We start from the raw sequence: 17,605 nt of genomic DNA on the forward strand, positions 1-17,605 counted from the left end.
ATCTGAATGCTTGTCATCGTTGATCTTTTTTTTTTTTTTTTCCTTTTTTTTCATGCTTTCTTCTACTCAGCCGAAAACCCCTGTATCACCCTGTTCCTGCCAAGTGCTTTGCAAAGATTAGAAGCAGGAAATTTAAAATGAGAGTAACCATTTGATCTACAGTGATCTGAGAGCTATGACAAGAGCATATAGGGCCTCCACAGGCCGACCCACCCTAACAGCTGACTGGCAATCTTTTTATAATTCACACTCTTTCTCGAAGGCCAAGTCAGCTTATAGAGAGCTGAGAATTTGCCTGAAAAGAGTTCCATCTCCAACAACGAACTGTGCATGACACATAGTCCTGGGTTTATGTATATTTTACGATATTTTAAGCTATAATTATTGATACATCAACGTGTTCTGCAGTTTTATGTATTCCCAAGGAGCAAGGGATCTCTGCAATGTGCCAGATTGTTTTAATTGTACAGTCTCATAAAATATAAAGTATTGTCGTTATAATGATAGCATTGTAGTGTCATCATAATTACCACTAAACCAAATGGCTGTTTATCCTTGCTCCTTTGTGGGCTTCCTCTGAACAGATAGACCTTTATCTATTGGTGGAGCATGGGATCTTAGATTGGCCTGTGATATGGGGATTCTGCATACAGGGAATGGGATACGGAGTTATTTTAGAATTTTAGGGCTGCACTATAATAGTCAAAGTGTTCAATCACCCCATACTATAAATGGGAATGCAGCCTCAAAATGTTCAGTGGCATCCTACAAGACCTTATACCTCGTTAGTGGTAGAACAGGGACATACCTCCTGATTCCCAGGTCAATGATCTTTTAAAGAGTCTTGGTATCTTGAGTGCCTGGCTGTTCAGTCAGAGGGGCATGTGACCCTTGATCTCAAGATCCTGAGTTAGAGTGCCAGTTTGGGTATAGAGATTACATACATACATACATACATACATACATACATACATAAATCAGTCAGTCAGTCAGTCAGTCAGTCAGACAGTCAATCAGTTGGTCAATCAGTCTGTCTTGATATCTTCCCAAATAGCAGACAAGTAAAATTAGTTTTTTGTTTTGTTTTTGTTTTTAAGTAAGCTCTAAGCCCACTATGGGGCTTGAACTCAAGATCCTGAGATCCAGAATGTATGCTCTACCCCCTGGAGCCAACCAGACACTCCCAAATTAGCTTGGTTTAATCAGGATGGGGGAGCGCCTGGGTAGCTCCGTCAGTTGAACGTCAGACATCAGCTCAGGTCATGATCTCACAGTTTGTGAATTCGAGTCCTGTCCCTCTCTCTCTCTGCTCCTGTGTCAGTGCAGAGCCTGCTTCAGATCTTCTGTTCCCCTCTCTCTCTCCCTCCCACCCTCGCTCTCTCACTCTCAAAAGTAAATAAAACGTTAAAAAAAAAAACAGTAATGAGGATGGGGTGCTTGACTAGCTCAGTCAATGGAGTGTGTAACTCTTGATCTCGGGGTTGTGAGTTCGAGCCCCACGTTGGGTGTAGAGATCACTTATAAATAAAAGCCTTAAAAAAAGTCATCAGGTAAGTTTGTTTAGCTGTGATATTTTCTTTTCTTTTCTTTCTTTCTTTCTTTCTTTCTTTCTTTCTTTCTTTCTTTCTTTAATGTAGGCTCCACACCCAACATGAGGCTTGAAACCATGACCCCAAGATCAAGAGTCATATGCTCTGCAGACTGAGCCAGCTAGGTGCTCCTGGCTGTGATATTTGCAAGCATCTCCAATGAAAATGACATTAAAGATCTTGGTGGTGCCATAAATAATAACTTGCAATTATTTTTCATTTCTCTACTTTTTTCTCTAATTTTGATATTTATCTTCAATTTTAAGTGATGCCAAATCATATTTGGCATAAGTTCAGTATATTTGGATAGAACTACACTTTTTCTAAGTTCTGTGAATTTGGGGCCAAAGTTAGAAACTGACAAATCTGGATATCATTTAAACTTAGTTTATAACTGTTTTCTTTTTTTAATTTGAGAGAGAGAGAGAGAGAGAGAGAGAGCATGCAAGAGTGGGGGAGAGGAGCAGAGGGAGAGAAAGACAGAGAAAATCTCAAGCAGGCCCCACACTCAGCATGGCTCAATGTAGGGCTTGATCCCACGACCCTGGGACCATGACCTGAGCCAAAATAAAGAGTCGGATGCTTAACCGACTGAGCCACCTGGGCAGCCCATTTTCAAAACTTTTTTTTTTTTGTAGAGAGAAAGAACATGAGAGCAGGGGAGACAGGCAGAGCAGAAGAGAGGAGAATCTTAAGCAGACTGAGTTGCCCCACATGGGGCTCAACCCCCTGACCCTGGGACCATGACCTGAGCCAAAATCAAGAGTTGACAGGGGCTCCTGGGTGGCTCAGTCGGTTAAGCGTCCGACTTCGGCTCAGGTCATGATCTCACAGTTCGTGAGTTCGAGCCCCACGTCGGGCTCTGTGCTGACAGCTCAGAGCCTGGAGCCTGTTTCAGATTCTGTGTCTCCCTCTCTCTCTCTCTGACCCTCCCCCATTCATGCTTTGTCTCTCTCTGTCTCAAAAGTAAATAAACGTTAAAAAAAATTTTTTTAAAAAGAAAAAGAGTCGACAACCAACTGACTGAGTCACCCAGGCACTCCTATAACTGTTAAAAAAAAAAAAAAAGAAGAAGAAGCAATTTCACATAAAGTCTATCACGCATACAATGCAAATTTAGGAATTTATTTGATGGAAGTTAGCAGAGATGTGCACAAAGATTTATATTCAAAGGGATGTTTGTTTCACCATTACTTATAATAACAGAATGTAGACAGAAATTAATTATTCTTTTATACTCAACTCGTTTGCTCTCTTATTGAATTCAATTTTTTTTTCTTGGAAACAACCATATTTATTTTTGAGAGAGAGAACGCAAGCAGGGGGTTGAACAGAAGATCTGTAGTGGTCTCTGCGCTGACAGCAGCGAGCCCCATGCAGGGCTTGAACTCGTGAACCGTGAGATTATGACCTGAGCCAAAGTCAGATGCTCAACTCACGACCTGAGCCAAAGTCAGACACTCAACCAACTGAGCCACCCAGGCTCCCCAAAACTATAAAAAAATTTTAAGAGTAATTACCTTTATTATTTTTTTAAGATTTTATTTTTAAGTAATCTCTACCCCCAACATGGGGCTTAACCTCACAACCTTGAGATCAAGAGTCACAGGCTCTACCAACTGAGCCAGCCAGGTACCTCAATAGGAATTACCTTTAAAAAGAAAGCCTTGCTGAATGGGAAGAAAAACTTTCCCTTTTATTTTGTACCTTTTTTGTATTGTTTGATTTTTCTGTCCATGTAAATACACTACTTTCTTTTCTTCAAAAACATCCACAGGTATTTCCCAGAGGGGAAGCTTATGGACAATTTTTGGTATCCTTCTTTGGATTTCCCTGTGTTAAAAAGTATTAAATTGTATTATCTTTAAAAGTAACCTCCAAAACTAGAGAATTTTATGATGTATCTGCATGATGAAATTCATTACATTAGTTTACTTTTTTTTTTTTTTTTAAAGTGCTTATTCATGGGGCACCTAGGTGGCTTAGTAGGTTAAGTGTCTGACTTCAGCTCAGGTCCCAATCTCGTGGTTGTTAAGATTAAGTCTCACATCAGGCTCTGTACTATCAGTGCAGAGAGATTTCTCTCTCTCTCTCTCTTTCTCTCTCGCTCTTTCTCTCAAAACACATAAATAAATAAACAAACATAAAAAAATAAGCTTAAAAAAACTTTAAAAACACATAAGTAAATAAATAAATGGGGCGCCTGGGTGGCGCAGTCGGTTAAGCGTCCGACTTCAGCCAGGTCACGATCTCGCAGTCCATGAGTTCGAGCCCCGCGTCGGGCTCTGGGCTGATGGCTCAGAGCCTGGAGCCTGTTTCCGATTCTGTGTCTCCCTCTCTCTCTGCCCCTCCCCCGTTCATGCTCTGTCTCTCTCTGTCCCAAAAATAAATAAATGTTGAAAAAAAAATTTAAAACAAAAAATAATAAATAAATAAATAAAATTCATTTTTGAGAGAGAGGGAGAGAAAGTGCAGGGGAGGGACAGAGAGAGGGAGACAGAGCATCTCAAGGGGGCTCTACTCTGTCAACACAGTGCGCAACGGAGGGATCTAACTCAAGAACTTGTGAGATCATGACCGGAGCCAACATCGGACCTAACAGACTGAGCCACTCGGGCGCCCTATCACCAGTTTATTATTAAAATACACTATCAGGGCGCCTGGATGGCTCAGTCAGTTAAGCATCCAACTGTTGATTTCAGCCCAGGTAATGATCTCATGGTTCCTGAGGTACAGCCCCAAGTCAGGCTCCATGCTGACAGCGTGGAGCCTGCTTGGGATTCTTTCTCTCCTCTTCTCTCTGCCCCTCCCCTGCTCATGTGCACACACGGAGGCTCTCTCTTCCTCAAAAATCAATAAACTTAGAGATAAAATAAAACATACTATGATCATGTATGACACAAAGAGAGATTGAGAGAGAAAAGACAAAGGAAGTATCTTAACATGTTCACGGTGTTTATTTTTAGGAGGTAAACGTATGGTTGTGATTATTTTGTTTGTTATTTTATCTTTTTCGGTATTTCCAGATCTTGTTGGTGAGCATCTATTAGTTGATAGCGCCCCAGATGCAGTCTCTTTCTTGTATGTAACCTCTACCATCTATATGATGATGAGCCCCAATTTTCTTACTGCTAGACCAGACTTCTCCTCCTGCCTTTCAGACAGAGCCAACTGCCTCCTTGGGATTTCTACGTGGATGTATCAAGGTGCATCTCAAACTCAAAACGTCTAAACTGAAGCGCTTGATTCCACTCCCTCCCTCCACTGTAACCATCTTGACTCCTCCCTTTCCAGCACCACCCACATCCAAAATGTCACAAGAACTAAGTCCTGCTCTGGCCCTGAGCTTCAGAGGCTCCACTCTGGCCCTTGTCTGGCCACACCCTTTCTCTCATTGTGAGGAGACCACAGGGCCAAGGGGTCATGCCTGTGCCCCATCACTTTCTAGACCGAATGGACCGAATGGCTGGTCAGCCAAGACTCCCGAATTCCAAGTCCAAATAGTGCAGAGCTTGCTCCCAGATGCACCGCATCCAGGTGTAGACTCCCCTAGGCCCGAGGGGTGGCCAACGACCTATTTAAAGAAGGAGTAGACAGAGCTAGGTTAGTGGGATCAATGTTCATTCACGTACCTATGGGTGAAGGTCTTTGAAGTGTGGGGGTGCAACTGGAGGTGGGAAGAGAAGGGGGAGGAGACAGAGGAAGGAAGTCCAGCAGCCAGCTCTCCCCATAGTTCATCATGCCATTCCAAGGAATGTGAGATAGCTAAATGCCAACTTGGCCTTCTACCTTGTTATGAATATTTTTCAAGATAGGAGGATAGAACACATTTTATTTAATGGTCTGCCCTGCAATTTGTAACCTTTACCTATGTAAGCATTTGGTATCGGACCTCCACTTAGTCCCTGGCCCTGGGCTTTGCAAACATCAGGAGTGGGGCTGCCTAGAAGTTCTAGCTCCCGTACATATGAGATTCCTAACTGGCCCTCCTCTGACCTCCTGATGGTCCATTCTTCATAGAGCAGTTCGAGGAGCTTAAAAAACAAACAAACAAAAATGTGTTTTCTGCTTAAGGCCCCCCAGTGGATCCATCTCCAAAATGTTTATCAGAACGTTCCAGGTCTGCCACCTCCATGCCTCACCTCTTCCTACTTTCCCCTTAGTCACCAAACTCTGGCCACTGTGACCTTTCCTCCTTCTGAACACACCTGCTAGTTGCTACCTTGGGGCCTTTGGACTTCCTGTACTTCCTGCCATACGACTCTGGCAAATGTCACTTCCTAATTCTTACTACACCCTCTCTCCAGTCACTCCCGATCACATTACCTTTTTGTTTTCTTCTTTATTATCTTCCTTGTTTTTTTACTTATCTTCTAGTTTTGTGTTTTTGGTTTTTGTTTTTTTTTTTTTTTTGAGAGAGAGAGAGAGAGAGGGAGAGACAGCACAAGTGGGGAGGGGCAGAGACATGAAGAGAGAATCCCAAGCAGGCTCCACAATGCCAGCGCAGAGACCAATGTGGGGCTCAAACCCACGAAGCCATGAGATCGTGACCTGAGCAGAAGCCAAGAGTTGGGCGCTTAATTGACTGAGCCACCCAGGCACTCCACTATTTTCTGGTTCCCTGCTGGAAGAGAGGGACTCCTCTGTCTTGTTCACCATTTCATCACTGGCTCCGAGAACCATACCTGGCATACAGCCAATCAATAAATGTGTGTTGAATGAATAAATCTCTCCCTTCTCTTTCTGACCAGATCCTGTAAACGATACCTTGAAGCGCATAAATGAAGTATACGACCCGATGTGATCTCTGTTTTATAAAAGAGACTGGTAGCCAGAAAAGTTTGGGTTACACTGTAAATCAGTAGCAAAAATTAGTCAGGGTCCAGCTCTACCTTCTCAATAACCCCAGGCTCTTTCCATAGCAATGAGTTACCTACCTGAGAGCTCACTGAAACTGAAGAATCTATCCTCTCCGTGTGTCTTTGTATAGTCTTTGTGAAAATAACTACTGAGTCGTACTATTCTAGTGAAGAAAAAATTCTTTTTTTTAAACGTTTGTTTATTTTTGAGAGAGACAGAGACAGAGCATGAGTGGGGGAGGGGCAGAGAGAGAGGGAGACACAGAATCGGAAGCAGGCTCCAGGCTCGGAGCTGTCAGCACAGAGCCCGACGCGGGGCTCGAACCCACGAGCTGTGAGATCATGACCTGAGCCAAAGTCGGACGCTCAACCGACCGAGCCACCCAGGCGTTCCAAGTGAAGAAAAAATTCTTAACAAGCTTCTAAAAAACCCAACTGTGATGTCCTGCAGTGCCCTTTTATTAAAAAAAAAAAAAGAAATATTCATAGACTTTTACTCAAAACTTTTTGTCATAACTTTTCTGCCCTTATCAGCAATGAAAACTGTATGGTTTCTTTTCACATGGGAGTATTTTGTTTTATTTCAAGCCACTTAACCAGTTTGCAGTGTAAACACGAAAAGAAGCGTTCTCGCGTTGAAGGGTTAAGACGACAGGAGAGAACAATTATAAAATGAAATAATCAGCTAAATCACGTGGCTTTTTTCATTCCTCTCCTAACAATTGTGGTACCTCTTTTATTTGTTTTTGGGTTTTTTTTAACGTTTATTTTTTTATTTTGAGGTGGGGAGGGGCAGAGAGAGGGAGAGAGGGAATCCCAAGCAGACTCTAAGCTGTCAGCACAGAGCCCAATACAGGGCTCGATCTCACCATGAGGCCATGACCTGAGCAGAGACCAAGAGTCAGATGCCTCGTCTACTGAGTCACCCACGTGTTCCTATTCTTTTTAATTTGTTTTTTGGGGGGAACTTCTTTAGACTTTTAAATTTAAAAAAAATTTTAATGTCTTTATTTATTTTTGAGAGAGAGAGAGAGAGAGAGAGACAGTACCAGCAGAGGAGGGACAGAGAGACAGAGAGACGTATTTCACGAAGCCGGCTCCAGGCTCTGAGCTGTCAGCACAGAGTCCAACATGGTGTTGAACTTGTGAACCAGGAGGTCATGACCTGAGCTGAAGTTGGACGCTTAACTGACTGAGCCACCCAGGCAGATTTTTAAATTTTTAAATTTTTAAGTAATCTCTCCACTCGATGTGGGGCTCGAAACTTTGACCCCGAGATAGAGTCATACGCTCTATGGACTAACCCAGCTAGGCACCCCTTGTTTGTTTTTCAATACAAATAAATTAAAAATAATAATGAGAAAAAAGCAATCACTCATTCAATTCCTGTAAGGTAGGATGAATTCAGTGCCATATACCCTTGAAAACTGGGAACTCAGTAAATAAAATCAAATTAGTTTAAATACTATTGAGGGTATTTTCTTCTGTGTTTTTTTTTATTTTTTTTATTAAAAAAATTTTTTTTAACATTTATTTATTTTTGAGACAGAGAGAGAGAGAGCATGAACAGGGGAGGGTCAGAGAAAGAGGGAGACGCAGGATCTGAAACAGGCTCCAGGCTCTGAGCTGTCAGCACAGAGCCCGACGCGGGGCTTGAACCCACAGACCGCGAGATCATGACCTGAGTGGAAGTCGGACGCTCAACCGACTGAGCCACCCAGGCGCCCCTCTTCTGTGTTTTAAAAATATCTCTTATACTTTGAATCTTTTTTCTTTTTTACAGACCCATGATCGTGTAAGATAGATAGCACACATTGAAAGTATAAAATTTGAACAGTTTTGACACATGTGGAGAAACCATCAACACAGTCAAGATAGTAAACACATCCATCGTCCCCCAATACTTGCTTTGTGCCCCTGTAGAATCCTTCCCTCATCTGCCCATTGCCATAGTATAGTTTGCATTTTCTATATATTTTTTTAATGTTTATTTATATTTTGAGAGAGAGAGAGAGAGAGACAGAGTATGAGTTGGAGGAGGGCAGAGAGAGAGAGGGAGACACAGAATCCAAAGCAGGCTCCAGGCTGCTGAGCTGTCAGCACAGAGCCCAGCCCGGGAATTCAAACTCACAAGCCATGAGATCATGACCTGAGCCGAAGTCAGAGGCTCAAGCGACTGAGCCACCCAGGCACCCCTGCATTTTCTAGAATTTTATGTAAATAGAATTGTATGTCTGCCTTCTTTCATACAGCATGATTGCTGAGTTTCACTCATGTTTTTGTGTGTGTCAATAGTTCATTGACTGCTCAGTAGTGTGGCATTTTATGGGTACACCACAATTTGTTTTTCTTTCTTTAAAGTTTATTTTTTTTAGAAATCTCTACCCACGTGGGCTCGAACTCACCACACTGAGACTTGCATACTCTTCCAAATGAGCCAACCCGGTGCCCCCACAATTTGTTTTTCTATTCACCTTTTTTAAAAAGTAATCTTTGCACCCAAAGTGGATCTAGCCAGAGATCAAGAGTCACATGCTCCAGAGACTGAGCCAGCCAGGAGCCCCTCTATTCACTTTTTGATGGACATTTGTGTTGTTTCAAGTTTTTTAGCTCTTATAAGTAAAGCTGCTAGGAACATCTGTGTGCAAGTCTTTACGAAGATATGTTATAATTTCTCTTGGGTAGACACCCAAGAGCAAAATGGCTAGGTCATACAGCAGGTGTATGTTTAACTTTTTAAAAAATGTCCAACTATTTTCCAAAGTATTTAAACTCTTTTCCCTTCTCATCAACAGTGGAGGAGAGTTCCAGTTGTTCTACACCTTTGTATGTGTAGAACACATACATACTGCATGATCAATCTTTTCAAGTTTGAGCCATTCTAGTGGATGCATTGTCTCATCCCATCGTGGTTTAAAACACATTTTTTTTTTACCGTTTATTTATTTTTGAGACAGAGCATGAACGGGGGAGGGTCAGAGAGAGAGGGAGACACAGAATTTGAAACAGGCTCCAGGCTCTGAGCTGTCAGCACACAGCCCAATGCAGGGCTCAAGCTCACGGACCGAGAGATCATGACCTGAGCCGAAGTTGCGTGCTCAACCGACAGAGCCCCCCAGGCGCCCCCCATTGTGGTTTTAATTGCGTTTCCTTTCTGACTAGTGCTACCCAGCATCTTAATTATGTGCTTATTTAATCTCCATGTATCTTCTTTGGAGAAGTGGATGTTTAAATCTTTTGCACGTTTTGATTGCATTGTGTGTCTTATTACTGACTTGTAAGAGTTCTTTATATACACTATACGGTATACAAGTCCTTTGTCAAATATATGATTTGCAGCTAATTTCCCCCTGCCTGTGGTTTGTGTTTTCATTTTCTCTAAAGAGCAAACGTTTTCAACTTTGATGAAGTCAGGTTTATTGATCTTTCTTTTTGCAGTTCGCATTGTGTTCTATCTAAGACACCTTTGTTATTTGAATGCACTCAGGGAAATTTTCTTCCATGTTTTGAATAGCACCTCTTAAACCTGGAATCTTTAAAATACGCTCCTCGCTCATGAAAACACATAAGGAGCAGCTCCCCGGCTCCCTCACCTGGTGAAAGTGCTCCTATAGAGCGTTTGAACGTCAAACATTTTTAAATTATGAAGGGGTCAAAAATAACCTAAGTGTTTTTCTTTTTTCAAATATTTTTCAGAATTGTAAAATATCTTACTATTGGCAACACAGAAGAAGTAATTAAAAAACATGAGACATGAAAGTTCGAACAGGACTGGGCTCAAAATGTCAGGTGGCTATGTGCTTGCTGCCACTCTACCCCGCCTTGGGAATACTTTCTCATCACTCTTCTTTTGGATGGAGGCGAAGAACATTTTACTGCCTTAATGGATAGTGCTAATGACCTCCTAGGGAGAGAAGTCTTCTTGCTGGGAAATCCTGTACTTTTCTCCTCGAAGTTCTAATTTGAATTCCAGTTATTTAACATTCAGTGTAATAATAGTTTCAGGTGTCAATTTAGTGATTCGACATTTATATACAACCCCTGGTGCTCATCACAAGTGCACGCCTTAAGCCCCATCACCTAGTTAACCTACCCACCCCCACCTCTCCTCTGGTAACCATCAGTTTGTTCACTATAGTTAAGCCTGTCTCTGGGGCGCCGGGGTGGCTCCGTTGGCTAAGTGTCTGACCTTGGGGAATCTCACAGGTCATGAGTTCAAGCCCTGCATCGGGCTCTGGGCTGACAACTCAGAGCCTGGATCCTGCCTCAGATTCTGTGTCTCCTTCTCTCTCTGCCCCTCTCCAGGTTGCACTCTCTCTCTCTCTCAAAAAAAAAAAAATAAACACTTCTTAAAAAAGAGTATGCTTCTTGGTTTGCCTGTCTCTCTCCCTTTCCCCTCACTCCATGTTCACTTGGTTTGTTTCTTGGGGCACCAGGGTGGCTCAGTCAGTTGAGCGTCCTAATTTGGTTCAGGTCATGATCTCGCAGTTTGTGAGTTTGAGCCCCACATGGGGCTCACTGCTGTCAGCCTGTCAGTGCCCAGCCTGCTGCGGATTCTCTGTCTTCCTCTCACTGCCCCTCCCCCACCTGCACTCTCCCAAAAGTAAATAAATATTTTTTTTTTTAAAAGAGTCTGTTTCTTGGTTTGCCTCTCTCTCGCTCTCTCTTCCTCCCTGTATCCATTTGGTCTGTTTCTTATATTCCACATATGAATGAAATCATATGGTATTTCTCTTTCTCTGACTTATTTCACTTAGCATAATACTCTCTAGCTCCATCCATGTCATTGCAAATGGCAAGATTTCTTTATTTTCAATGGCTGAGAAATATATATACACATCTTCTTTAGCCATTCATCAGTAGATAGACATTTAGGCTCTTTCCATAATTTGGTTATTGTTGATAATGCTGCTATAAACATTGCAGTGCATATATCCCTTCGCATTAGTATTTTTGCATCCTTTGAGTAAATACCTAGTAGCACCGTTGCTGGATTTTAGGGTATTTTTAGCTTTTTGAGGAACCTCTATACTGTTTTCCAGGGTGGCTGCACCAGTCTGCATTCCCACCAATGGTGTAAGAGGGTTCCCTTTTCTCTGCATCCTCACCAACACCTGTTGTTTCCCGTGATGTTATTTTTAGCCATTCTGATAGGTGTGAGGTGATAGCTCATTGTGGTTTTGATTTGCATTTGCCTGATGATGAGTGATGTTGAGCATCTTTTCTTTTTTTAACTTGAATTTTATTTTTTTAAGTCTATTTATTTTGAGAGAGAGAGAGAGAGAGAGAGAGAGAGAGAGAACATGTGTGCACACAGGCACAAGCTAGGTACGGGCACAGAGAGAGGGTGAAAGAGAGTCCCAGGCAGGCCCCTGTGCTGTCAGCGCAGAGCCTGACATGGGGCTCGAGCCCATGAACTGTGAGATCATGACCTGAGCTGAAATCAAGAGTCAGACCCTTAGGGGAGCCTGGGTGGCTCAGCTGCTTGAGGTTCCAGCTTCAGCTGAGGTCATGATCTTGTGGTTTGTGGGTTCGAGCCCCATATCACGTTCTGTGCTGACAGCTCAGGGCCTAGAGCCTGCTTCAGATTCTGTGTCTGCCTCTCTCTCTCTCTGCCCCTCCTCTGCTCCTCCCCTGCTCGTGCTCTGTCTCTCTCTCCCAAAAATAAATAACATTGAAAAAGAAAAAGAAATAGACACTTAACTGACTGAGCCACCCAGGCATCCCCATTGAACATCTTTTCATGTACCTGTTGGCCATCTGTATGTCTTCTTTGAAAAAATGTCTATTCATGTCTTCTTCCCATTTTTTATTTTTATTTATTTTTAAATATATATATATCTTTAATTTTTATGTATTTATTTTGAAGGACAGAGAGCACAAGTGAGGGAGGAGCAGAGAGAGAAGGAAAGAGAGAATCCCAGGCAGGCTCCACACTGTCAGCACAGAGCCCAATGTGGGGCTCGAACTCATGAACCTTGAGATCATGACCTGAGCCGAAATCAAGAGTCAAATGCTTAATCAACTGAGCCACCCAGATGCCCCACTTCTGCCCACTTTTTAACTGGACTATTTGTTTTTGAGGTATTGAGTTTTATAACTATATGTTTTGGATTACTAACCTTTTATCAGATATATCATTGCAAATATCTTCTCCCATTCGATATGTTGCCTCTAAGTTTTGGTGATTATTGCCTTTGCTGTGCAGAAGGTTTTATTTGGATGAAGTTCCAATCATTTCTATACTTCTGTTTCCCTTGTCTCAGGAGACATATCTAGTAAGAAGTTGCTACATCTGATGTCAAAAAGGTTACTGCCTGTGTTCTCTTCTAGGGTTTCAATGGTTTCCTGTGTCACATTTAGGTCTTTCATCCATTTTGAATTTATTTTTTTTATATGGTGTAAGAAAGTGGTCCAGTTTCATTCTTTCGCGTGTTGCTGTCCAGTGGGAAATCCTGTATTTTAATAAGTGCTTGAACTTGTGAACACCCATATATACCGCCTCCCACGCTTACCCTGAAGGTGTCAATTGGTCTCAAGCTGGAAAAGACAGAACACAGATGGCATCTACAACAGAGGAGATGGGAAGGAGAGAGAAAAGGGGGGAAGGTGGCGTAGAGATGAGGGTTTTGCTAGGTTGACTGTAACCCTCTCTACATCTACTAAATGAGTGACTTTTATTGTTGAAACTGGAGACAGGGCCTAGGTTGAAGTGGTTTTGAATAGAAATAATATGTGAGATTCAGGAATGCAGAGGCCGAGATGATCCTGAGGACCTAAGTCTCAGTAGGTGTTCCCAAAAATCTCGGGAGGGCCTTCAACTTCCAAAGGCAGCAGAGGTGATAGGGAGTAGAGTCAGTTGTACTTAACCTTGGAGGAGTAGGGATACCCCAGTTGGTATTCTGGGCGTCTGCATGATACAACCTTCAAGATCACAAATTTAGATCAATCAATATCACATGCTATCTTGTGACCACAATAGGCTGACTTGCTCAAGAGCTCTCCTGGAAAGAAACCTGAGGCACCAGCCAGAGCTCAACTTCCTTTGAGTCCCCATCCTCACTCAGCCCCCTCCTATCATTATTCCATTCAGGGAAGATTCTAAGGTCCATCACTTCCTGCAAATACTTCAAGTCCCTTGTCCCTTTCTCTTTCCATTGCACTTACCTTACCTGGGAAAACTACAACCACGGAGGGATCCAGTCATCCTCTCTGATCCTTACTTCCTATCATAAACCTCATAACACACCTACATCGAAACTTTTCATCCTTCATCTTAGAACGGAGAGAAGTGTTGTGTCCCCCATCAAAGGCTATCTCTCCCCTCCGTAATCTGGATCCCGTTCCTTCTGTCTTCTCAAGGCCTTTGCTCCTTGGATTTATATACGTATTGATCAGTATATGCATAACAATCAACACATGTGGAACAATACGCATCTAAGAATGTATATGTAAAATACAAGAATGTCAATAGCAGCACTGTTCGTAGTTGGAAAACTCTTAAACCATTCCAAATGTTTACCGACAAGAGAATGGTTAAATAAAGTATGATGCATCCGATACTAGAATAATACAAAGCAGTGAAAAATGTCTCAACTACAACTGTATGAAATAACATGGAAAAATCACAGAATAAAATATGGAGTGAGAAAAGCAAGCCTACGCAGACAACTTAAGTTTTGACACAATTTGCTTTTATTTTATTTTATATACTTTTAAATGTTTTATTTATTTTTGAGAGAGAGCACGCAAGTGGGGGAGGGACAGCGAGAGAGGGGGACAGGGAAACCGAAGCAGGCTCTGTGCTGACAGCGTGAGATCGTGACGTGAGCCCAAGGTGGACGGACGCTCAACTGACTGAGCCACCCAGACGTCCCAGCACCATTTGTATAAAGCTCAGACACAAGCAATATGAAACATATTGCTTATATTTTTAGACCTACAAATACACACTGAAACTATTTTTTAAAGGAATGATAAATAAAAAATTCAGGATAGTGGTGATCTCAGTGGGATGGGAGAACGATAATGCATAGCTAGGTGTAAGATATTGGTTAGTTCTTAGATTGGACCGTGTGTTCACAGGTGTGTGCATTCTGTTATGCTTTGTAATATACATATATGTTATATATATATATATATTATTTTGTAGGTATCAAAAATATATAAAATAATATTTAAAACTTTTAGGGGCTATGAAAAAAAAGAATCTATAATGAGACCCCTCTGTTCAAAACAGCTATCCTAAACTTGTTTCTCATTCTTTCCAACAACACAATCTGAGTCAAGTAGATCAGTTTCTTTACTGAAACATAATCATTTTTTTTTAAGTTGGCTTCACACCCAAATGGGGCTAGACTAGAACTCAAGACCCTGAGATCAAGAGTTGCATGGTCTACAGACTGAGCCAGCCGGGTGCCCCTAAGCTTAACCATTTTTTATGCTTCTATTATTTTCCTTATCTTAGGGAACCTTCCCATACATCTATTCAAATCCTACTTAATTCCAAGATTCTCCTCAAGCTCTAAATCTTTCCAGAAGTCCTTCCTGACTACTCCAGCTCTTGTTCAACTTTCTTCTAGCACTTATCAACTTTTGGGTTCCAAGTAAATGAGCATTTAATTGTATATTGCCTTTATCCTTTCTTTTTATTAAAATTTTTTTAATGTTTATATATTTTTGAGGGGGGGGGGCGGGGAGAGGCAGAGAGAGAGACAGAGACAGAAACAGTCCGAAGCAGGCTCCAGGCTCTGAGCTGTCAGCACAGAGCCGGAGAGGCAGAGAGAGAGACAGAGACAGAAACAGAGTCCGAAGCAGGCTCCAGGCTCTGAGCTGTCAGCACAGAGCCTGATGTGGGGCTCGAACCTACGACCTGAGCCTAAGTTGGATGCTTAACCAACTGAGCCACCTAGGCACCCCATCTCGTTACTAGTTTAAACAGAAAGAAATGTATTAAAGAATACAGATGGCTCCCAGAATCTGAGTGGGCAGAAAGTAAGTCTTGGGAGCACACAGTACGAATGCTAAAATTTTGTGGTTTTCCTCCTCCATTGGAGACCCTGAAAGTCTGGAAGTAGAAAATTCAAAGTTGGATGCAAGTGCCTCTACCACTGGGCAAAAACGGACTTCCACTCTCACCACTGACGCTGGATGCTGAACGCGACCACCAGCACCTTTGCCCTGCTTCCCTTGGAAGCTAGTTATTGTCGTTATGGTGGGGGGACAGAATAGGTTGCAAGCAGTTCCTCTATTTTCAACCTCTTCTGACCCGAAATCTCACTCATTTGGAAAAACGGGGCAGTCAGTGTATACCTAGCTGTACAGAGCCTTGCAGGTGAATTTTCAACTTTTATCTTAGGGATAAACTCATAAAACAATGGGAGTCCCCAAACACAGGGGATTTTCTTATATTAACTAGTTTGATTTATTACCTAAAACACAGAGCATTCAATAGGTACCTGTTGATTTATTACTATTCAGGATCCTCCGTTAAAATAGTATTTGGGGGGGGGGGGGCGCCTGGGTGGCTCAGTCGGTTAAGCGTCCGACTTCAGCTCAGGTCATGATCTCACGGTCCGTGAGTTCGAGCCCCGCGTCGGGCTCTGGGCTGATGGCTCAGAGCCTGGAGCATGCTTCCGATTCTGTGTCTCCCTCTCTCGCTGCCCCTCCCCCATTCATGCTCTGTCTCTCTCTGTCTCATAAATAAATAAATAAATAAATAAATAAATAAATAAATAAATAAATAAATAAAAATAGTACTTTGGGGATCATCTAACCCCTGCCTTTTGTATCACAAAAGGGCAACTGTGCAATGAAGCGATTTGATTATGTTAGGCTTTGGGTTCTTAGTAGAGCTGATAATGTGGTTTCAGAGTCTAGTCTAGGAAAGATTCCAAAAAGGCATAACACAATGTACAGTGATGTAATATTCTTTTTGTGCTAAAAGCTGCTTGCGTGCACTATTGTGAAAGTTCAAGTTATTCACACTCTTAATATTTTGCGGAACACTCCATAATTGTAGATGTGAAAAATTAATTATTGGTTTCTTATTTCTCTTTGGTTATTTGAAGCAGTCTGCTATGTCCCTCGACACCTTTTCACCCCTTCTCCCACAGTAATAGAAACCCTGATTTTTAACTGAGCCGTGACCACCAAGAATAAAGACTTTATTCCCAGTCTCCTTTGCAGCTGTGTGTGGCCATGTGATTGCACTCTGCCTAATGGAATGTAACCAGAATTGTATGCAACTTCTGGGAATTTTTCTAAAAATGGGCTGTTTTTCCCTCTTTCCTGCTGATTGAAATGCAGTTGGAGCTCTAAAAGCCATCTTGGACAATGAGGTGAACTTGAGAATGAGATGCTTCCGTGGTAAAGCAAGAAGACAGGAGTCTGGATTCTTAACACCAAGGAGCACCATACCAACTGTGGACTCATCACTTCAAGATTTCTTATACACGAGAAACAAATAAGCTTTCTACTTTGTTTATTGGTATTTTAGGATTTTTTCCTGTTATTTGTAGCTGAATCAGATCTGAATGTATTATTCCTGGCCTGGCCACCTCGATTGCTAATGCTGTTATAGACCTGGTTGGGTGATAGGATCCCAACTCGGACATGTCATGTACAAGACAGAGTCAAATAGACGCCACAGTCTTGAGATGTAGTCCTCAAATACACAGTAGACCACAGCAGCCAGCCCACCACTCACCTAACTGATAAGCCCAAATAACACCAACCAATCAACAAGAATCAGAGACTTTTTTTTTTTTTACTGTGAGAAAAAAATAGTTCATGGTCTTTTGGTTGTAAAAGATATACTCCATTTCTCTTTTTTCCAAACCTCATCTCTGGGCTGAGTGTGTTCTCTGCTTGCCAAAAAAAACTTTTACACTCTATACTCAGTCTTTGGCTTTTCACAGTCTATTTTTTCTGTAATACTATTCACTTCTAAAAACAATTCAATTGTTTTAAGAGAGGGTTATTGACATAGTGCATGGGAAAGCTATCTTTATATTCCTGGTGAAACTGCTATGGAAAAAATATTTTTAATGTCTATTTATTTTTAAGAGATAGAGAGAGAGAGAGAGAGAGAGAGTGCAAGGAGGGGAGGGGCAGAGAGAGAGGGAGACACAGAATCTGAAGCAGGCTCCAGGCTCT

Source organism: Acinonyx jubatus, chromosome B3, assembly GCF_027475565.1.
Source record: "Acinonyx jubatus isolate Ajub_Pintada_27869175 chromosome B3, VMU_Ajub_asm_v1.0, whole genome shotgun sequence".
Lineage (NCBI taxonomy): Eukaryota > Metazoa > Chordata > Mammalia > Carnivora > Felidae > Acinonyx > Acinonyx jubatus.